The following is a 24,016-nucleotide window of genomic DNA, read 5'->3' on the forward strand; positions in this document are numbered from 1 at the left end:
TTTGCTGAGGCTGTCCCTGAACTTGAAACTTTCCTTCCTCAGCCTCCTAAGTCACTGAGATTATAGGTGTGTACCACCATACCCAGCTATTCATCTAAATATAGAAAACCCAAATTTGATAATCATAACTTGACCTGTTATGGAGGCAGTATTATTGAGAAGGAAGAAGCCAAACAACAAAGTAGGACACCCAGAGGCTTGCAGTTTATGAAGAAGAAAGAATCAAGTTTGACTCAGTGATTTAAAAGTCAAAGACAACAGCTCTGGTGGTACACCCCTGTAATCTCAGTGACTCAAAAGGCCGATGAAGAAGTATTACAAATTTGTGGCTAGCCTGAGCAACTTAGCCAGATGCTGTCTCAAAATAAAAAGTAAATAAAAAGGGCTAGGGATGTAGCTCAGGGGAAAAGCCCTCTAAGTTCTTGCTTCTATGCCTAAACAAACAAACAAATGAATAAATGTATGATGAAGATTCAGGCAACACAGCCCTATTGACAGAAGAAAAGTTGGGAGGGGATATTTTGGTTTGGGTTAACATTGGATAACATTTTGACCGAGACAGGATAATTCAGTTTTTGAAGATAGAGGCTTAGGTTTCTATGGTAGTGGGTTTATATCCTCAGGGACAATTGGTTTGTCTTTTGTTATCTCACCAGTGTTCCTGTCTATCACCTCATTCTGTTATGTTTCATAGGAAAGAAAGCTGGAATCCAATTTTTCAGATTTTTTCCTTGTGTGATTTCAGGATATATTGTTCTAACAGGAGGCCCTTTCATGGAGTTCAGAAGGCTAAGTACTTACTTCTCCCTGGGCAGCTACAGTCTTGAGTTCTCACTGCTGTCTTCCCTGCTGGGAGCTCTAATTTTTACACTCTATCTTCTAGACTAACTTTTGCTTCCAGACGTCCTATAGGCATGTACTCTTATAATTTCTTGTACTGAACCCCATTCTACAAAAAATTCCTAATGTGCAATGTTCTTGAATACTGAGACTAAAGCATCTTCCATGTGAACATGATATGAATAATGACTGAGACAGTGTGTGTGTGTGTGTGTGTGTGTGTGTGTGTGTGTGTGTGAGAGAGAGAGAGAGAGAGAGAGAGAGAGAGAGAGAGTGTTGGAGAGTAAGTTAAACCAGTAAAAGACATAGAAGAGAAATGACCAGAAACTTAAGGGGAAAAAGGAGCAGATCCTGTAAAGCAAGGCAAATGAGTCAAACTGTGAGGCCAGAGATAATTTTTTTCAAGTAAAGGGACAAAATAGAGAAAAGGAGAATGTACATTGAATGAAAGGTATAATATTTATCATGGTGAATGACAACTTGCAGGGGTTCAGTTGTAGTGTACTGATATTCCTACACATTTAACTCCAGATGCAACTACAATGATGTTACCAGAACAGTGGCCTAACATCCCAGTTGTGGGCTGGTTAGATGATCCACATTCCTGGAATTTGGTTATGACAAAGAACCAGACTTGGCAAAATCCCTGAGTTGATAGAGGGAACCCCCAAAACATTCTCTGACATATAAAGCAAATTTTTATGTGGTCTTGAGAAAAGGCATTTGCCAAATTTACTAGTGGGCATACCAGGCTTTTAGCAGGAGATAATATCTTGAATAAATGTGCAAGGCAACATCACTTACTTATAGGTGATTAAATTTATATTAATCTGCATAATTCTGTAAGATCTCTTTTTTTAAAGAGAGAGAGAGAGAGAGAGAGAGAGAGAGAGAGAGAGAGAGAGAAATTTTTAGTATTTATTTTTGGCAGACACAACATCTCTGTTTGTATGTGGTGATGAGGATTGAACCCAGGCCGCACGCATGCCAGGCGAGCGCACTACCACTTGAGCCACATCCCCAGGTCAAGATTTATCTTTTGTGGCATAGTTACATAGTTAAATGGAGAGATGACATATTTCTACTTTTTCAAATTTGATCTCTGAAGTATTATTTTGATTTTGTAATTTTTAAATGAAGGGGCTGATATAGAAACTTTCACTTGGAAGTTCATACCTAACTGCCCTTACTCCATAGATCTAAGAGATAAAGTGGGTTTGCTTCCCATTGTTGAATGTAGTGTTTGCATCCACAGACCTCTTAGCTAATCATAGGTGTGTTTATAAACCCCCTAAGTCTACTGCAAGAGTGACTCTTACTCCCTCTGCCTTATAACATAGAGCTATTACTTTCTCAGGACCACACACCCACTCTCAGGACCATACTGAAACCATCCTGCCATGGGAACTATGGAAAGTTGTGTTAAGCTCCAAGTTAGTCTAATCATCTGTGAAGAATCCATTTTCCATATTCTGTACACAGCTACACGAGATAATGACTTTCACTGGAATTCAAAGAATAAGACTTAAATGTCCTTATTTTGGTAGTGTGTTGGAGATATTCTTGAGGCTATCTGGTCTACCTTTCATTGAGGATCTCTTGTATGTGAAGTGGCTCAATTCATGGAACTGAGTAAGTTGTGATTCTCTACTGTATTGATAAGTTAAGACTGCTCACAAGAAAGTTTCTTGCTTTTTTAAAAAATATGATAGTCCAAATATCTAGAAATACCATAATTAATTAACTGCTAGTAGTTATATCTGTGGATAGAGCTATTTTGGTTAGTGCTCTAGTCATGCTGCCTATTCTGATAATCACCTCTAGCTCTACCTGATAATTGGGAAATCACTGAGCCCATTTTGAAGGAATGATCTCTAAGTATCATTACTGCCCTGAAATACATTGAGCTTTTCTAAGATGTTGGCTCTTTCCTCTCAAGTAAATTTCTCAATGTACTGCTGAAAAGAGTGTTCTCTGGGCATACACAAGGGTGGGTAAGTGGGTAACTTTGATAAGAAATATATATTAGTCTTGGCCCCTAGTTCCTGAGACAGAGCTCCTAATACCCTCGTAGATAGAGACACTAGAAGAATCTTTTGTTCTAATAGTTGGTCTTGGCCCTGGTTCCGGGCATATAACTCCTCAAATCCTTGACATCGTCGGAGTGTTTTCTTTTTGTATGCTATTGAGATGACTAAGAGCCAAGGGCTCCTGGATACCTAGATGGGAGGCTGGTTGTCAGGGAACGTAACCATGTGATCAGAATTGGCAGTTTCTGTCTTACCTCTCTGTATCCTCCAGGGGAGGGCACAAGGCTGAAAGCTGAGTTCATCAACATCACTTGATGACTTAATCAATTATTCCTACATAAGAAAGCCTCCATAGAAATGCCCAAGTATTGAGTTGCGGGAGTCTCTGGATTGCTGAATATTTAAGGTGCCTGGAGGGTGTGCACTGAGACAAGGCATGGGAGCTCTGCCCTTCTCCCATATCTTGCCCTCCGAGTCTTCCATCCAGCTGAACATCTATGTCATTTGTGAGACCCTTTATAATAAACAATTAAACAGAAGGAAAGTGTTTACCTGAATTCTATAAGCCATAGGAGGGCATTGTGGGTAACCCTGATTTATAAGCATGTGACACATCCTGGGCCTGGTGACTGGCATCTGAAATAGGGTGGTGTGTGGTACCGAGGCCCTCACTTGTAAGACTAATGCTTACTTCAACCACATTGAGGTAAAGTGTAGGGTACCCTGACAGTGCCCACTAAGAATTGTTTGGTTTCTCAAATTTTCTGTAGTTTGAAAAAGTGTGGGGATTGAAAGCCCCAAATTTAGTGCCCAGAGATAAGGTCTTCCACAGGGAGTGAGAATTTAATTTTTAAGTGTATATTTTTTCTTCAGTCTACATGATTATCTCACTCCAGATTTCTATTTCCCCAAGTCTTTAAATCCCTTCATCTATAATATACCAAAGATGTTCTGAAATTCAACTTTATTCAATTTGTATACATACGTGCATAGAAAAAATAATAAGACATACATGAAAATTATAACATAGAAATTTCAGGACAAAGTGTGCAAAAGGGAGAATGGGAAACTGGGATCAGAAAAGCTTTGGTTATAATTATGATTCTTCATTTCTGAAAATAATAGACATCTGAAACAAAGGCAGTAACATTTGTTGGATCTTGATGGTGTGAACACAAATGTTTGTTTATTCTTTGACTTTTCTATGTTTTCAAAATATTTCATATTAAAATATTTTATGATCTTAAACAATTGATGAATCTAACAGTTGTAAGTAAATATGCTCATAATATGGATCATATTACAAAATTTGCTGAAATTTGAAAAAGTCATTTTAAAAATAAATACCCTTGCAAAGATTGTTTTTTAAAAAAGGTGATTTACCACTGAGTGTAGCTCAGTGATACACCATTTGAGTAAAATGAGTGAGACCCTGAGTTTGATTTCCACCAAAACAAACAAACACACACACAAACACACACACACACACACACACACACACACACAGAAACACAAATTTCTAGGAAGACAAAAACAAAGGGAAATGAAAACAAATAAATAAAATTTGTTTCTCAATTAATTATTTATTAATAGATCCTTATTATGTGGGTTTTTTGATGACTAGTAGGCCAGCCTGATAATTTTAATCAGCTCTTTCTGGAAACCTGCAGATTCCTGAGTTTCCTTCTTCCTAACATATACTAAAAGTAGGGAGGGGAAGAAGCACAAGAATGGAAAAACTACAGTCTACCATTAAAGTTATCTCAATAACTAATATTAAGCACATATGTTTTGTTTAACAGTTTTCACTTGCAAAGGGTTTCTCAAAGCATGAGTTCTATGTCAAAAAGTCACCTCTACCTTGATCATCTTACACTGGCAGCTGTGATTAGTATTGTCCTTTTCAGTGGTTGCAATAGAGTGAAATGAGAGGAGGAGCTACTAAAGTTAAAAATGCTAGCTATCCTGATTCGGGTTCATATATTCTATGGGATTTTCTGTATCTTTACTTCAGAAAGAGTTTAAACCAAGAATCATCAAAGAGGAGAAAGGTGCAGCTCTTAATAATCACTTATATTATTAATAATAATAGAAGAATAACTGATCAGGCAAATCAGCTAGATGGAGATACCTAAGTAGTATTGTGTGGTTTGGAATCAGATGCGCTGAGTTCATACAGTATGACAGTAATTTGAAAAGGGGACATTTAGGAATGCCTGAGTAAATGCATTCTCTCCTCAAACTGAACTATTGGGCTCCACCCACTTTTCCCTTCCAGGTTCCATAAGGGAAGAAATGGACCAAGACAACCTGGGTGATGGTCCTAAAGCTTTGGAAGTTCAAAGGGCTTCAACGAGGCCTGTTTTTATTTAACCCTCTAATTCACATGCAATGTAGAACTTCATCATCGGGTGCAGATGCCAAGGCTTAACAGGATGGATACAGTTCCAGGGTCTCACAGCCAGGTAATAGAGCCTGGCCTCCAGTACCTCTCCTTGACACTTCATAGATTCTTTATTCTTTTTCTCTACATGTTCCCTTGGTCTTAACCTTATAATTCCAGGGAGCAAGGGGGAAAATCTAAGGTAATCCTCTCTTGTAATTTTTTTATCAATTTAATAAATCATTAGAAATGACTTCTAGTGGTGGTTGTTTCATTACCATAAAACTAACAAAGGTTGTCTGCTTTGACTAAAGTAGCTGATTGTGGAAGATATTAACCACATATGTATCCATACCAAAAGCTCTCATTTTGTATAGAAAATAGTCATATCAATACCAGTCTCTCTTAATATATAGCCAGATTTTTTTCTTTTAGGAATAAAGCAATAAGTAGAGTGGGGAAGGCTTTTCATACAAAGTTACATGACATTTTCTGTTTTTGTTATATTGATAAATTCATCATCTACTGCTTCCTAACATATCACCCCCAAAACTTAAAAGCATCAAACAACACACATTATCTCAAACTTTCTGACAGCCATTTGACTGGAAGGCTCTGACTCAGGATTGTAAGGAAGGTGTAGGGAACATTTTGAATGGGGCTGTGGTCATCGAGAGCCTAACAGATCCCCTTCAGGGTTAGTTCACTCACATGGTGAGAAAGTTGATCTTGGCTGTTAGAACACTCAACTCTTCTCTACACAGAATATTTCTCTGTAGAGTACCTTGCTCCCCTCAGAGCAAATGATACTGGAGAGCAAGACAGAGCAAGGAAGATCTTCTGAGATGAAAGATGCAGTCTTTTTATAATGGAATCTAGAGTAATGCTTCATTCTACTGCCATATCCAGTGAGTTATAAGTGAGTCATTAAATGTAACCCACATACAATGGAAAGGAAATTGGGCTGCATTTCTTGGATGAAAGCATATCCAAGAATTTGTGGACATGGCTTTACAACCTTGCTTTGACCAAATGCTCAGCGTTTGCAAGAGAAAGCACATAAAGTGAATTTATTTCTTTTCAGAGGGTTCACACGCTGGTAAAACTGATAAAAACAGATAAAAGCTCTCTTGCTATTTCATTGATACTTCCTTCTATTTTCTTTGCAGCTCCCCCTCCTCTGCGGGCCTTGGAAGGCTGGATGTTTCCAGCTGCTCAGCCTCAACTTTATGGACACTCTTACCTTACAACTTCATCCCAAACTGTGCTTTATATACCATCTCTACTCCATCACTCTCATATTTCTATCTTCATCCCTGATCTCTCCTTTCAATTTCCATTTTATATATCCAGCTACTCCTTGACATCTCCACACAGTCTGCATCAATTTAAAATGTACCATGGCTAACAGAGAACCCTCAGTTCCTTCCACTTCTTTCCCAGCCTTCTCATTTTTAGTAAATCTACCCACATGTTTAAACTCTTCTTATTACGTATCTAATCCCTGAGCAAGTCTTGTCAGCACTTCTTTATAAATATTTTGCTCAAATCTACCAAACTTTCTCCACCTCCACTGCCACCACTCTGGCCCAACCTACCTTTCTTTCTCACCTGGACTACTGTAATAGCCTAAAGAGAGCCTTCTTCCTGCTTCTCTCCTTCCTCTTCTCCCTTCCTCCCTCCTTTCCTTCTTTATTCCTCCATTTCTTTCTTCTTTCTTCCTAGTTCCTGTAACTATTTTTCATTACAGCAGTGGTGGTATTGTGAAAATGTTGTCAGTTCATGTTACTCTGCCATTTAAAATTCCGTGTGGCTTTTTATTTCACTTAGAGCAATAAGTCTCAACTCTTTGGGCAGACTTACAATCTTTTACCTGTCCCTTGTCTTTGCCAACTTTCCACCCACATTGATCTTCACCATTAGTATATACTGTGTGTGTGTGTGTGTGTGTGTGTGTATGTGTGTGTGTTGGTGGGTGTTTGCATGTATACGTGTGTTATGTGCATGCTGCGTGTATTACTGTATTAGTGTGTATGTCTGGGAATGTGTCTGTGTAAATTGTGTTTGTGTGTGTGTGCACCAGGGGGTGTATCTGGCATGCTCTTGTCTACACAAGCCATCCTGATTGATTGGCAGTTTACATGGAATAGAATAGAGAGCACCCTGGAGAATACTCAGAGACCACAGACATCCTCTTTCTCAATATTAATATTTCTCTGGAGATTCATTAAGTTTAAGGGGTCTCTTGTCAATTGCATCTTGCTCTAAACAATGCATCTTGCTCTAAACTTGGGTTGTTTAATTATATTTCTGCCTGTTTAGAGTCTATGTCAACAAGTGAACTGCAAATACCACAGAAGACTGGATCTTGCTATCATTCACTTAGCTCAGTGCCAGAAATGTACAATGTACTCACAAAAAAAAAAAAATGAATGAATACACCTATTTCACAGCTTGCATTTCATTGTGACCTTTTGGTGTACTGTTTTTACCATAGTCAAAGTACCATGCAATTGTCATTCCTTAAAAAGGATCTCTTTGCTTTTAGAAAATCTCTTGGAATTTGTGTAATTTTAAGCTTCAGGCATTATGCTGTCCCTTAGGGGAAGCTGTGCAATGTTCTTGTGTTGCACCTCACTGTTAAATATACAGTGTACACCGAGCATTGCCATCATGTGAGAAAGTTTTGCCTCCTTTTTCTTGGAGTGTCCCAGTTCTTCATGTGGTAGGTATAATGATTAGTATGAACCAGAAGATGTGGGTTTGTATACATCTGAGATCTCTATAAATTACAAAGCCAAAGTCAGCAGCTTAGTCCTTTGGAGAAACAGAAAAATAGATTAGAAGCTCAAACATATAGATTGAAAACAAGAATTTAAAATTCTTGGTATCCCCTTTAAGGTCATGATCAAAAAAGAAGATAGTTTTTTCACAACATCCCCATCAGACACAGTTATGTTAAGGTCTAAAACAAATTTACCTAAGAAACAAATTGCATTTTGAGAAAAAATCTATCTGTTGTTTTTTTTCAGTTGTAGTTGGATGCAATAACTTTATTTTACTTACCTATTTATATGTGACGCTGAGGATCAAACCCAGCAACCTGCATGTGCTAGGCAAGCACTCTGCCACTGAACCACAATGCCAGTCCCTCTGTTGCTTTTCTTAAGGTATCTTAAAGAAGCATAGGTTTTCAATAAATTTGTAAGTGAATTAACAATGAGTTTCTCTTTCCCATGTGAGTGCCCCAAATCACCAACTCATAGTTTACCTTTTTCTTCCTTGTGCTAGTGTGAGTTCAGTTATTCTATAGTATTTAAGCTTTAGAAACAGATAATGCTGTATGGAAATGCCAAGAATGCTACTTCTGATGATTTTCTTTAGGAAGATTTATTTAAAAACCTATATATTTCTACATTATAATTTTCTACAATCAACAAAAAGAAAAAAAACAACTTGAAATTCTAGTGATCACTGGGAAAGAAAAATTTTTGTTCTGGATTTCTTTCAAACTTTGTTTTCAACAGGGGGTAAGATAGATAGAACTTCACATTCTGCCTATCTTCAAACCTGTGTGTGGTGTGTGTATATGAGCACATCCATGTGGACAATCTTATCTCAAAATTTCTCTCCTAAGTTTGATTTGAGAGGTTTTAGTCAGATCTGGCATCACCATGACCAAAAAGCCAGAGAAAATCAAGGTAGAGAAGGACAAGTTTATTTGGGGCTCATAGTTTCAGAAGTTAAGTCCATGGTCAGCCAGTTCCATAGCTCTGAGCCCAAGATGAGGCAGGATATTATGGCAGAAGGCTGTGGCAGAGGACAGCAGCTCAGGACATAGCAATGAAGAAGCAGAGTGCTTTGCTTGCCAGGGACAAAGTGTAAACTGCCAAGTCACATCCCTGAGACCTGTCTTCTCTAGTCACACCCTACCTGCCTACCAGTTAATTCATATCAGTGGATTAATGCCCTCATCACGTCACAATTCTCATCATCTAAACATTTCACCTTGGACCATCCTTGAGTTGTCTCATACATGAGATTTTGGGGGACAACACATAACCACACCATAACAGAGATATGATAAAGATATTTAATTGCAAAACATCTACATAAGTTGTATGACAATTTATGATTACAAACACAAATGGACATAGAAGAAATTACCCAAGAACTGTGTTTTTATTGTATTGCTTTACCTGTAAATGCACTGTGTGTTTAAGTTAGTTTGTTTGGTTTTCTCTTATATTAAGAAAAAGCATTTGTTAGGGCTGAGATTTTAGGATACATTTGCGCATTGCATATATTTTCCTCTTATTTATGAGAAGACACAGAGAAATGTGGCAAATTAAACACAAATGCTAGTGATTCTAAAGCTCATTTGAGTTTAAATTTTTACTACAGTCAGGAATAATTATAAAAATATTTTATTAGAATGGGGAGTACTCCACAGAAACTGAAGATATCCTCACTTTTAAAATTGTGGTCTTATTCTTACTCTTCTAATTTAGTTCATTATACTCATTTTAGCATTCAGGATAATTTTAAGTTGAAATACTTATAATTTGGGGATGTATATGATAGGGAGAATGCCCTGAATTAATTTTGGTTAACCCTTCAAAACTCACAAGTTTATATCTAACAGAAAATAATTGCATTAAAATATAATTATATTCTCATAGTCTTTATGAATAAAGTGAATTCTAGGTAAACTAGTTATAGAAACTGACATGATGTTGAATTCTTCTGGTCTTCCAAACTTCATGTCTCCCAAATGATATCTGGTTTCCAGTTCTTCCACTCACTCATGGCTTTCTCACTCTCATTAGTTAGCTCTTGCCCATTTGGATGAATAAGCGCACTTCATTTTAGATAGTGGAGCAGTCTGTTATATAAAAACATGCTCCTTGTTCATAGTGTGGTGTGATTTTTAAATTAATTTACAAGCTATATAGTCCTAGCTTGGGAGGGAATAAAAACACCCAGAAAAACAGATTTTAATCCTTCCATGAGGCAATTTGGAGAAGTTGTATTATTTTATAATAATTCTTAAAAATTAGAACTTATCATATAAAATTAAATAAACTATAAAACTTCTGTAATTTATTATCAGGATTTGACAATAATGAGCTGTATGTAATACATTTGTGTTTTACACTTTAATTTTTCATGTAAAAGAATTTTTGTATATAACATTAATTCAGTGAATAACACATATAGTATTCAAGTCCTAGAAAGGGGAAGACTGAAGTGGAAGGTAAAGAGATATTATTAATAAAGCAGAGTTATTTTGGAGCATAAAACAAGCAAACTATGAAACCCAAAGAAGAAGTTTTATGGCAAGTAGTTATATCCCAAGTACCATTTTAAATGGTACATTAAATTTTCTACAGTTCCATATAAATCAAATGTCGGTATTTACACCTTTATTGAAGCTTTTTATTTTGGGGGGTACAAATAAAAAATATCAATGACAGACAGAAAAAAATTTGGAATTCTTTATGAGGATGAAAAAATCCAGGAATATCTTTAATTGTACCATATTAATTTGAAATACTGAATTATGCAGTTATTTTGCCAATTTGAATCTCTCTGAACCTTATTTTGCATGTGGTATTAAATGCCAATAGACATTTTGCTGTCACTTTCTGAAATGTTTGCCTACAACAATTTAGATAGATACAAAAGATAATGAAGGACGGGAATTATGGTTACTGACATTAATTCCAAAGCATTTCTGTTCTGTTATCATTAGCCTCTAGGAGTTGAACTGTGAGTCAATTAGATATACAAGCTTAAACTATAGCCCTGGCCATCAACTTTGAAAGGTTTTGGCAGGCTTTGTTTAGATAGGGGAGTGAGACAGGGTGGATACTCTAACACACAATTCTGTCTGTTGCTGTAAAAAAAAAAAAAAAACTCAATGTGTATGCTGTACCAAGATGGAGTTGTTGGAAAAATCTTTGTCAATTAGCCCAGCAATATATTTCCTAGTTGTTTTCCATTTTATTTTAACTTACCAATAGTTAACCATGAAATTATTAGTACATTTTTCAAGGTAAGAAAGAAATTATGGACACGATGGGAAGACAAACTGATTGTCTTTTGTAATAACTTTGCAACCACTAGATTACGACTATAACCAGCCTCCCTCTGGGTCTCCCAACATTTCCTTTAGTTTCTGTTCTAGTCTCCAAGAAGCAATAGCATCAACATTTTTATACAATAGAATTCTATCACCTAAATACAGGATTTTATTTAAAATGTTTTATTATCTAAATTAGGAAAATCCAGACTCATTATATTTCAGTGTTCAAGTTTTCTCCAAAGAAAATGTGAAATACAATTAACAAATGGAATGGTACATGTAAAGTGATTATCACGGTGTCTGGCATATATTTAAGACCCAATAAAGTTAGCAGGAATTATTATTGTTTTTACCTTTTCATGGTTATTTTAATCATCATTATTTTGTGCTCACTGTGAATGTATTGAAGAAACTGCATACTGAAAAGGATGCAATAGGATTTTTTTTTCATGAGAAGTCAAAGCCTGTGAAATTTTATTTATACAAAAGAATAAAAATATCTATTTTAAAAGAACTGATTTTAACTTGTGTTTTTCCGCTTTTCCTGTTCCTTGAACATGAAACTGCTTTCAACTCAAAGATTTGAGATAGGTAATTTTAAAATAAACACTCTTTACCTTCCTCCTGCAAGAAAACAAAGAGCCAAGTTTCCCATTTTACTATGGTAAGCCACATTATTTTCAGTTGGAATATTGGCAACTGCATGAAATAGATTACCAGATATGTTGGCAGGAAGGTATGAGCTGTACAAAGGCATTACAAAAAATCCCCAAAGAAAATGAGATGGTAAAATAACAACAGAAAATAAAACACAACAAATTAAGAGAATGCCAGATATTTACAGCCTACATCATTGTGATTTGTGTTCTACTTAGCATAAAAGAAAACCAGAGAATATTTCTCATCAGGGATCACGGATGTGGCTGGCAGTAGCCAGTTTGGGAAAAAATGTTCATTCTAAGAAGGGAGAAATGCACAGTTAACAACTTGCTGCGATTATAACCATGTCTTGGCCTTCCTGCAGCTCTGTTACTAAAAATGACACAAAGCAAATGATGCGATGTCTTACAGAAATGACATGTTTGTCACAACATTTAGAACAAACTACTCAGAGTCACAGGCACTGGGTCTGGGAGAGCAGAGGTGGATGGCCACGCACTCAGGTGAGGGATGTTTATCTTTATCTGTATGAAGTCGGAGAAGGGAAGCAGAGCTCTACAGCCTGGAGGCTTCTGCACTAATGAATCTAATAGTCCTGTGCCGGTTTTTATTCTTCCGTTTTTTATGGCTGCTGTGATGACTCCCTGAGGAAGTAGAAGAAGCAGCCTTCTGAGGTTTCACTCCCTGCACAGATCCATCCAGATCCTCAGGGTCCTCCTGGCTGGGCTCATTTTCCTGATTGTGGAAGTCTGGAGAAGTATCACTTTCTGTCCCACTTCCTGGCTCCCTCTTTTCAATGAGCTGGTCCTGAACTCCTGCCAGTGCACTTACTGCAGCTGACGACGTAACTGAGGATTTACTGAAGAGCCGCTCAGCTTCCTTAAACTTCCGATTCCTTCTATCATTTTTGCCATTGGAGTTTTTTTGGTTGGTCAGATACCGATCCCAGCCACGAATAATATTGGCATACATCTGAGTTTCTTCCAGGTAGCTTCCTTCAAAAGCATAGATCTGTCTCTCCAAGTTTGCCAGTGTTTCCGCCAGCTCCTGCTTCCACTTCACAAGCTCTGCCAGCTCCCGCCGGGTGTCGGGGATCTGTGGTGGCGCCGCCATGTTTTGCATCGCCATGTTGGGCTGAGGCGCGCCGCCGCCGCCTGCAATAGGATTTTAATTCTATGGTTTGTACATTGGTTTCTTATCAGGTTAACTGAGGATGACACTATTATAAATTTAGATTGAGTCCTATGTAAAATTGTGATGTACATGATATTTTTACTTTTAAAAGGTTTATATCTTCTTCTTTTTAAAAAATTCTTAATACCTTTTTGATTGTAGATGGACACAATATCTTTACTTTTATTTATTTATTCTTATGTGGTGCTAAGGATCAAACGCAGGGCCTCACGAATGTGAGGCAAGCGCTCTGCCACTGAGCTACAACCCCATCCCTGTTTATATCTTCTTATACAAAGTCTATAAAGTCTTCTGTCTCTCCAAGCAGGTATTTCTGATTGGGAAATTAAACAGGTTCATTTATTCAATTCACAGTCCATTCAACATCAATTCTTTGTATTTCTTTTTATCGATTCTTAGCCCTAGTTTCTTATTCTGCTGTGTTAGGGTCCTGTTCTCTGTTGTACAGGGAGTCTGAGAGATATCTGAGCAATCTAATAGTGAATGATTATTAAAAATTGATAATAGGTTAATCTACTTTTGGAGTTGCTATTCACAGCTCTAAGAAAGCAATTAAAAGGATTTAAACCATATTTTAAAATGGTTACCTGTCAATGAGAATCTCCTACTTTGTATCCCTTGTCAAGAGGTTTATCATTGTCACCCAGGGTTGCTCCAAATCTCTCTGTAGATCTTTAGCACATTCATTCAATACCCTCCTTCAACCATTCCCATGTTTTGGAATTGACATAAACCCCTAAAGCCTACTTTGTGGTGAGTGCTCCTGATAAGAAAGAAACTTACCTTTCTTCTCAGATGTACTATTTTGTTGCCTCATTCTTTCAGATATTTCAATAGAGCTTATGATGTTAGGATTCACAGATGCATTGTTACTCCTGCAAAACTATTTTAACAGCTTTCTTCACTTTCTCTCACATTGCAGTAGGAATTGTGGAGTGCATACTTGGTAAAGGTTAGTTTTTGTTTTCATTTTTTAAAAACATGTTCGACTCTTACATGTAAAGCTTTGCCTCTCTTATCTTTTGTTTTATTTTGTTTTTCCTTTCTTATTTTTCCTCCAAGATTCATTTGGTGTCTCCTCACCCCCATAATAATAGAACTATTGCTACCAGAAAGAGGATTTGAATAGCACGATGGAAAAAGTTGAGAAAACACTTTGAAGAACACTGTCCTCCTATAACACCTGTTGAAGAGATGTCTTCAGGAGACTGAGGCAGAAGACTGCCTGTCACTATGGCTGAAAGGACACTGCCTTCTAAGAGTGTGAGTAGCAGGGTGAAGCAGAGAGGACTTTGAGCTATTCTTCCATGTAATCCCTTGAGGAGGTTTGGTCTGGTTTCTTTTTTCTTTTTTTGGTGCCAGGAATTAAACTCAGGGGCACTCGACTACTGAGGCACATCCCCAGCAATATTTTGTATTTTATTTAGAGACAAGGTTTCACTGAGTTGCTTAGCACCTCGCTTTTGCTGATGCTGGCTTTGAACTCTCGATCCCCCTGCCTTGGCCTCCTGAGCCTCTGGGATTACAGACTTGTGCCACCGTGCCTGGCCTGGTCTGGTTTCTTAATCTCTGTTTCTCTAGCATCAGCACAACATCTAGCCCCTCCCAAGTATTCAATGAATGGAGTTTCATGTAGAATACACAGTGGGTACCTAATGGACTTCCACAGAGAAACCACAGTTACAAATCATGAGGGACAAGAGGCGCCTGCCAAAGAAATTATTAGTGTTGAGGAGAAAAGAGGGTAAAGGCCACGTGACAAACCAACCATTAGAAGCCATGGATCCCACAGTATTTCAAACAGAAAACCTTTGACAACAAAATAAGTTTTATAATTGTCTTAGGCTAACTTGTTCAAAAATTAACTCTTTGGATAAAGTTTTACTGTCTCAAACACAATTAGGTGAGGTAAAATCAGTTTAAACCCTCATTTTAAAAATAACTAGGTGTGCCTACAAAATTGTGTTGAAAATTCTGATGATATTTATACAATGCAATAAACAATGTTGTACTTGTGTGTTAATAAAACAAATACCCTAATAACATCCTATTCAAGAGAACATGCTTTTTTTTGTTAACAAGACTCTGCAGATCATCTCTCTGACATCAAGAACCCTTTATATTCTTTTGAGAAATGTTGCTGGCATTGATTAATATCACTCCTGGAGGCTATTTCCAAGCCAATGTTGTAACTAAGTTAAAGGAGCAGGCAGGTGTGTTGGACCTTTTTAATGCAGGATTGACACCTCAATAAATCAAAGGCAATAAAGGAAAATAATTTAGAAGAAAATACAGAAACTATTCACTCAAAAAATCATACACAGCACTAGCTAAATCAGTTCCTATTAAACTGATTTAGATTTACTTTGTATTTTTCCTTCTTTTACTAATAAACACTTAACATTTTCTTGCTCTTTTTCTCCTCAGGGTATTAAAAAGAAACCATCAATAATATGTGCACATTATTAAAATGAATGTAAGCCTATAAATATATATTATTCATACATATTCATAAGCTTATATTCTTTTTTTAGAATATATATATATATATATATATATATATATATATATATATATATACATTAAATATTCACACATATAGCTAGACAAATCTCTGTTTTCATATATAGGAAAAAAATCTTTTGAAAACTTAATGGAATTCTGATCAAAACTACTATCTCATAGCTTATATATATACATATATTTTTACTTATTTTCTTTCATTATTTTTTTGGTAGCAGGAATTAAACCTAGGGGTGCTTAACTACTTAGCAGTCCCAGGCCCTTTTTTATTTTTTATTTTGAGACAGGGTCTCTGTAAGTTGCTTAGGGCCTCAATAAATTACCTGAGGCTGGCATTGAACTTGAGATCCTCATGTCTCAGCAACTGGGATAACAGGCATGTGCCACCATGCCCATCTCAGAGTTTATTTTGCCCAATCCAAGTGGTAGTAATGAAGAAGTTTATAAGATTCAGGAACTGGCCTTACTTAAATGATCCTAATTTTTCTGTTGAAGTTTCTTCCTACATTCCCATTGTTGATGTAAGGCTGCTGTGTCCACCAGTTCAGACTAGGTTTAAGTGTTGAGTTCTAGTCCATACGTGTCACAGGCTTCCCCCAGGTATGAGTGCTGTGCATCTTAGATTTTGTAAAGGAATAAAGTCTAAGAAAAAAGGGCAACAGTCAACCACATTGTCCTGTTCAAGCATGCACATGTTTTATTTAAGTATGCTCCAAAGGTCTATTTTTTTCCAGCATAATGCAGGTATTATGCTATCCTTTGAAATAAGATATATGAACTTCAAACAAAATTGTCAAAACAATGACCTTAGTTACTCCATATGGTACACAGAAATAATTACATTTCACTTACAATACAGATGCACTTAACACAGCCATCAATAGTCACTCACCACCAACACAGTATATTTTTTAAATCACCTAAAACATCAAAAAGTTTTTTCTTTTCCAAATATATAAAGAAATTAATATTTTGGATAAGTGATAAATGAAAAGAGGAGGCAGAATTGTCAACTAAAATAACCTAACTGCATTTTCCTTGATATATCACCAAGAACTTGAAAATAGAACTTCTTGTTGGGAATCAAAAGACATTAAGTATTCCTGATTGTAATTCCTTTGTCTAGTTTTTAAAAAGGTTCTCAATAAATGCCATCAAAGAAGTTTCACTATATATTTGCTCTAGAAGCATGAAGTGACAAGAGGCAGGTGTCAATATAATTGTTAATATTCACACTGCTGGAAGATTAGTAGCTTTTTAAAAGACACTAGGAATAAGGCCAATTCTTCCCATGAGACAGTAGTTTATCTTACTTTCACTCAGCAAATGTTTATTAAGAGCTACTGTGTGCACAGCACGGTTCTAGAAGCTATTCTAGAAATGGGAAGTAAAAATTTCTGACTTCACTCAAAAATGATTGGATTAATTAATTTTTATAAGTTATGATAAGCATTTGAATATCTCTATAATAGAGGGATAATTATTAACTCTTTCCATGTATAGAAACTAAGCTTTATTCCTTACAGTGGTGGGTGGCTTGGAATGAACAAAACATTATTTGACATAAAACTTTTTTTACATTCACGTCTGCTGATGTATTTTAAGGGTGTAAAGTTATAAAGACTTTTCACTTAAATGTACACAGAAATCAGTCTTGCATCATCAAGCTCCTGTCCTCCCAATTTCGTGGAGAATGCAGCACCTTGCCAGGACCTTTCTGAGATAAATTGGTGCCACCTTCATGAATGGCATTGGCCGAATGTTTTCATCAAATACTGCAACATGAAGCACTCCCGTTTATCTCTGCATTCCAATTCATATTAGATATTCTCAACATGTATTCAAGATCTAAAGCAAAATAAATAATACATCAAGTAAGATTCTGAGATCGTCGATCCTGTAATATTAGTCCCAGTCAACTCTTCAGGAAACACATCCCAATATATCTAGTATCTGGGCTTTTCCATAAACAGCAAAGACATTAGAGATAATTCATAGAAGTCAACTCCTTTTCTCTAGCTTTTGACAAGGGGATTGATGACAATCTACTTAGAAGATAATTTATTGGGGAATACAAAAGTAGGAAAGTCACTTGAACTACAGTGAATGCTAGTTTCTCTGATGATAATGAACCCAATACAAAGGTACCCTAGAAATAGAGAATGCACTGGGTCACAGCAATACAGTGGACCAAAGAATACTACTGAAAAACATGGATGACATGGTAGTTTGGGATTAAAAAGTCACCTAAACCTTTCAACACCAGAAGTTTTTCTATGGATGTGGCTCTTACTGTACCTATAATCTGGAAAGTACAACCACCAAAAAAACCTGATTCCTGATACAACATGTGTGCAGTGAATTATTGCAGTTGTAACAGTCACGCGGTGCAAGATTAAATGATAATACTGAACTATCTGAACACTTCAGATTTACTAGTGAGCATCCCAATGAGAAATGCTGCAGTTCTAAAAGGAGTTTATTTGCACAGCCCACCATGGAAAAATCCGCTTGTTGTAAGTGCACAGAAATTCCCCTTTATACAATTATGATTTATCATGCCTATTCTGAAGACAATATAAGGAAACAGAGATCACTGCTCCAAAGAATTCTAGCATGCATTATGATGGTTTTCTTCAGTCAATACAAATGTGTTGTATGAGTTTTTTCCCATATGTAATAATCTTCATTATAGCCAATGTTCATGGTTTTAACAGGAAACATTTTTATCAAAATGTTTTCCGTGTTTTTTTTTTGTTTTGTTTTGCATTCTACTGGAACATTTTGTTCAAATATTTATTTTATTTGTTTTGTGCTCATTCATAAAGTCAAAGGGCCACAGAATATTCCTCTATATAACAGGTCAAACTCTGTCTAGAAATGTCATTGGTGGTTTTATTCACATCCTCGAGTTTGGAAGAATTATTTTTGTTTCACTATCAGCCTTCTTGTTTTGCTGTCTTAATCTGCAAAACGTTTATTTATTTATTTTTCTTCTTTCATCTACATTGAGATTCTTTCCACAGCCAGGGCTCAAATTCTCTTAAACCGAATACAATTGTCTTATAAGGCAGACACCCTGACAATATTTCCTCCTGAGTACTCGGGAGACTCTGGCCTGTCATCTGCTTCTGGTGTGGTTACTGGAGGTGTTGGGATGCTTATTATTGCTGTAGTCACGTAAGGTTGTTCACAGTTTAGTTTAACACAGTCTTCCATTTTGACATTTAAGCTGGATCGGCTGATGAGGAAAAAAAATAGATTTAAGAAAAGAAGATATTTATTTAATTTTTATCATAAAGCTGAAAAATGTACATTTTAATGATTGTAAGTAGCATTTTAAATGTTCAGGAAAATTATCATGTAAAAATGAAACATCAAAACGTAATATGAAACATCAAAACTTAATATATATTATCTTGAACATTAACCAGTTCATTAACATTAAAGACAATTCTTAAAGCCAGATCAACTCTTTCTCATACAAACTGCATTATAAATGTAAGGAAGAAAAAGGACCAGGTAAGATCTGGACAACCTGAACTGAGCAAAGTAAAATAACTTTAAGATAGAGACTCAGAGTTTGATAGGCCATGTGATTTCTCAATTCCTTTGTCCACAATCTCCTTTCATTATTATGTCTTTTTGAAGTATATAATGCAAATTAGCCCTCAATTTATTGATGATCATATCTTAAGAAGCCAAAAAAGTTAGCTGTTCCCATTTAGTAATTGAAGGTTTTCTCAAAAGATATTCTTTACCAGTATGTTATACTCTTTGGGAGAAGGAGGAAGGAGAAGGATCAAGAAGAGTATAAACAGGAATTAAAACTATTTTCATGGAAAATGGCTAAAATGTTTATGTCATAATATTTTCTTCTTAAAACTGTCACCGTTTTCTACTTTGTTTTATGATGGATGTAAAATATCTTAAAGACAAAAATTCTTCATTGTCCTAAATTTTAACATTGTGGTCCAATTTTTATAAATCAACATAGTCTGAATTCAGAATCTCATCTTGGTTTTCAACATAGCTTCTTTTTTTATCTTAAAATGCATTTTATTTCAGTAGCCAAAGGCCATCAATCAAAGAAAGGAAAGAACACTAACTTCATGAAGACAGACAAATCCATGGAGTGGTTTACAGGAAGTGAAGAATGAGATGGCTCATCTAAAGCAACTTGGAATCATTAGCTACAAAAACTAAATGCAAGACATATGTCAAAATGGGACATTTAAGCAGTTTTGCAAACTTTAACATCTTTTTTTAGCTTTTGTTATTTTTCAGAGTTATATGTAAAAGTTATACAAATCATAGTAACAGCTAAAAATACTAATCTATGAAAGTAGTGATTTATAGCTTAAAGTTCTAGTTTGATATTTTCCCATCTTCAAATAGGTTGACATCGTTTGGGATACTCAGTTAAGTTGTGGTTGGAACTTCCTCAACTTGACAAGAAAACTGTATGACCAGCTTGCCAATGTATAGGTCTGGCAATATAGGGAAATGATCCATATGGAAAATCAGAATGTGATCCTTCATGGTCATTCTCTTGAAAACAAATCTCACTTTCAACTCCAGTTTCCTTTTGGATATGTAATTGTAAATCTTTGTTGATTTTAGGTTCTACTTTTTTAACTAAAATTCCATTTTTTCTGTTTTGCAAGGCAAACCAACCAATCTCTGACAATGACTTCACTTATCTTTTCACATGAGAGAGAAAGTTCACAGATGCGAATTCCATCTAAAAGTTCAATAACCTGTGTGATGTTTGCTAGATATACAGCACATATACCACCCTGTTTAATATTTGGATATAAAACAGGCAAAGCAACTTGAGGGTTTAACATATCCAAAGCTACGGCATCAAATGTTAAAGATTTGATATCTTCAGTTGCTCCAGATATATCCTTATGAATAAAATTCACATTGTCTGGCCATTCTTCAATGTGACTTAATTTCCATGAATCACGCCAGTACTTGTAATTCTTCTTGGCTAGATAATGGTGGTCTTTCCGTATCTCAAAACTTATGACTTGTCCTTGTAATCCAACTGCTTTTGATAAAACAAGCTCATTCCACCAGAACCCGAACCAGCTTCCAAAACAGTATCACCTGGGCTGATGTCCATCATTGATAGTATCATATTCATATCCTTTGGATATGTGATGGCAGGCCCTCTTTTCATCATTAATACATAATCTTCCAATGCCAGCCTCATCAGCATGAAACTCTTACCACAGGAACTCGTCAGTACCTGGCCTGGGAACTTCCCCAGGATCTCGCTGTATGGTACTGACCCCCAGCTACTATTTAAGTGCCGGACATTGCTCAACCTAAATAATTTTCTATATTGTGTTTCTCTTTTCCCAGTCGCAGCTAAAATCAGCTCCCCAGCCCAAAAGGGTCCCTCTCTGGAAGTTGAGCAGGAAGAGGAGTCGTGAAGCTCTGCGGTCTCAAAAGTGGACTGAAGCACTGGGGTCAGCGGAAGATTCCCGGATTCCGAATATGAGGGACCAAATTGAGCCCGCTCTTCGCTTGATCTCGAGGGGGTGACTCGTCCCTCGGTGTCTCCAGTGACGAAAGACATGTGTTCCCAGTGCCCGGGACGCGGAGAGGGAGAGGTGGAGACGAGTCTGCGTCAGGGGATTTTCTTCGTGTCGCCTCTGGCTCTCTGTCTTGATCTCGCACTTCTCTAGGCGAGAACTCGCAACACAGTAACCGCGCTTCTTGGAAAGGCGGTTGGCCAAGGCCGCACAGGGTCCAATCGACCCCAACCACAGAAACCTACCCAGGCGCCGCAGCTCCAGCAAGCCCTGACTGCGAAGAACTCAACATAGCTTCTTAAATGCCAACAAAGAAGCAAGACTGAACTTATAGAGGGTCACTCTAAGAATATATGCTCTTCAAATAAAAGAATGAAGTAAAAAACATTTTGGCAGAAGTTGATCTTTCTAATGTATAATTTAAATGTATTACTTTTTATTAACATTTATGGTAAAAAAATAGTAAATAATGAAAAGTAAAGGGAAAATGTCAGTGTAAAAGTTTCACATAAATTTTCCATAAATTAACTGGTAAACAATTTTAGAATTTAACTTATCTTTTAGAATTTAACTTATCTTTTTGATATCAGATTGACTTTTGTATTTGATGTGGCCAAAAAATATCTTTTGGATCAAAAGTATAGGTTAATAAAAGATTTGTGTAGGCATAGTTTTAATTTTTACTGTTACATTGAATATGTTAGTATATTTTAGGTACTATTGAATAACTTTCAATCATATCAATGTCAGTTTCACTTGTCTGTTTAGTAGTTTTGACTGTCATTTCAGGCTCTTTGAGTTTACATATGGGGCTCCTGGGTATAGAGGTCCTTGCTCAAACAAACAAAAAATTGTAGAGTTGAAGCAATAAAAGCATTGTTAGTCATCTTTTCTTCTTCCTGTTGTGAATACTGACATAATTACTATTTTTGACCCCAAGGGATATGCCAGTGGACTCCTTCTCCTACTTGCTGCACAGTTTTGTCCCTTTCTCAGCCCTAGGAGCTGGGACTTCCCTGCTAATAGGTGGCAATGTGACAGCAGGGACAGAGCCTGTGAACCAGTAGGTTCATCCAGGTACCTGTTAGATAGAGGAGTTCTGTCCACACACCGGATTAGAATCGTGCTGAGCTCCTGCACGCTGCCTCGATGACTCCCAGATACGTTGGCATTTGGGATGCAGAAAGTTTTTTTGTGTGTTGACGTGAACAGCAAGTGCTGGTGACTCCTTGTTGTGAAGAGAGAGATGGGCTGTGACTTGAAGGACGGTTAACGGTGGTAACTTCCATGCAGCTTTCTTCAAAGACTTGTTCATCCACGAATTCATGATTCTATTTCAGAGTTGGAAGAAAACATGAAGAAAGCAGAGAAGCACATTTGAAATTAAAATAAACAAAATGTATAGCTTTCTTTTACTAACACCATTTTCCAACAGATTAGAATATTAGAACCACTTTTCTTTGACGCTTGTGTGGAAATAAAATCTCTCTAGTTAGACTGAGGGATTGATGCGTGCCAGTGGATCCAGTGTTCATTGACAAATTAACTTTATCTTAGAATATAATTTATAAATTTAAGGATAAAATAGAAAGTCAGAAATTAGAAGGGAAAAACCCTGGAAATGAATATAGATAATATCTACAGGAAATTTAAAAATTTACATTGACTTTATTTTTTAAACAAATTGAAATCATAAAGAGGTTATTTTATAGAACACCACAGTAATACTGTTAAATAGTAGCAAATACCTTCACTTGGGATTGAAAAAAATTTTAATCTGAAAATAAGATATTGAAGACACTTCTGATTTCTTTATATAATTTCTGGTATATAAGAAAATATAACTTATTAGCTAAGAAAATAAAATGTTTATCTGTTAAATGGGTCACTGTGCTTGACTCAGAATGAATGAGCACTGAACTTTCATGGCCTCTTTTCTTTGTGATATATTACAGGGAGAACTCATGACCTCAGTCTTTGTTCAGGGTGTGTGTGTGTGTGTGTGTATGTGTGTGTGTGCGCGCGCGCACATGGATGTGCATAGTGCTGGGGATTGAACCTTGGTAGAGAGCACTGCTCTACCACTCAGCTACATTCCAGCCTTCTTATTTTTTTTATTTTGAGACAGAGTCTTGCTAAATTGCCCTTGCTGGCCTCCAACTTGCAATCCTCCTGCATCAGCTTTGGGATAAGCTGAGATTGCAGGCTTCCACCACACTACTCCAGCTGTTCTCCATCCACTACCTTCTAGCCCATAGGCAATCAGTAATGGGCATCATTTCACACACCCTATTTTATAGATGCACAGTGTCAATTTTACTTTTAAAATGTTTAGCAAAGAATTGCTTCCTAAAATGCCTATGCAAGAATTTTACCTTAGAAATAGAAGGGAAACATTTTGGTCTGATTGCTAGAGAATAACTTCAATTACTGTTTTTCCTTTGTGTGCACAGAAATGGCCTTCTAATGGAATACTTTGCACATACCGAATTTCACTTAACCATCTCTCATCCTAAAATATTAGTAAAACAATTGAAGCAATTCACTGGCTAATAGGAAATAGATTGTTTCAGTTACTCATTGGTCATCTCTTTGCTGAGAAAAGCATTTGAAACACATGAAATTTAACATTCTACTGTTTAGAGTCCAGAGAATAATTTGATTAGATAAGGCAAAATTTCATGTTAAATATTACATTTTAGAGGAAAAAAGTGCACAAAAGATTCATTATCTGATTTCTTCTTTTACAATG

At 36.4% G+C, this 24,016-nt stretch overlaps 2 pseudogenes; both read right to left on the reverse strand.

Annotated features, from left to right (window-relative positions):
- Positions 1-12,252: 12,252 nt before the first annotated feature.
- LOC143387543 (chromatin modification-related protein MEAF6 pseudogene) lies at positions 12,253-13,129 on the reverse strand (annotated as a pseudogene).
- Positions 13,130-20,136: 7,007 nt separating this feature from the next.
- LOC143387544 (tRNA (adenine(58)-N(1))-methyltransferase, mitochondrial pseudogene) lies at positions 20,137-22,579 on the reverse strand (annotated as a pseudogene).
- Between the last annotated feature and the right edge of the window lie 1,437 nt (positions 22,580-24,016).

Source organism: Callospermophilus lateralis, unplaced genomic scaffold (genome assembly GCF_048772815.1).
Source record: "Callospermophilus lateralis isolate mCalLat2 unplaced genomic scaffold, mCalLat2.hap1 Scaffold_1036, whole genome shotgun sequence".
NCBI lineage: Eukaryota > Metazoa > Chordata > Mammalia > Rodentia > Sciuridae > Callospermophilus > Callospermophilus lateralis.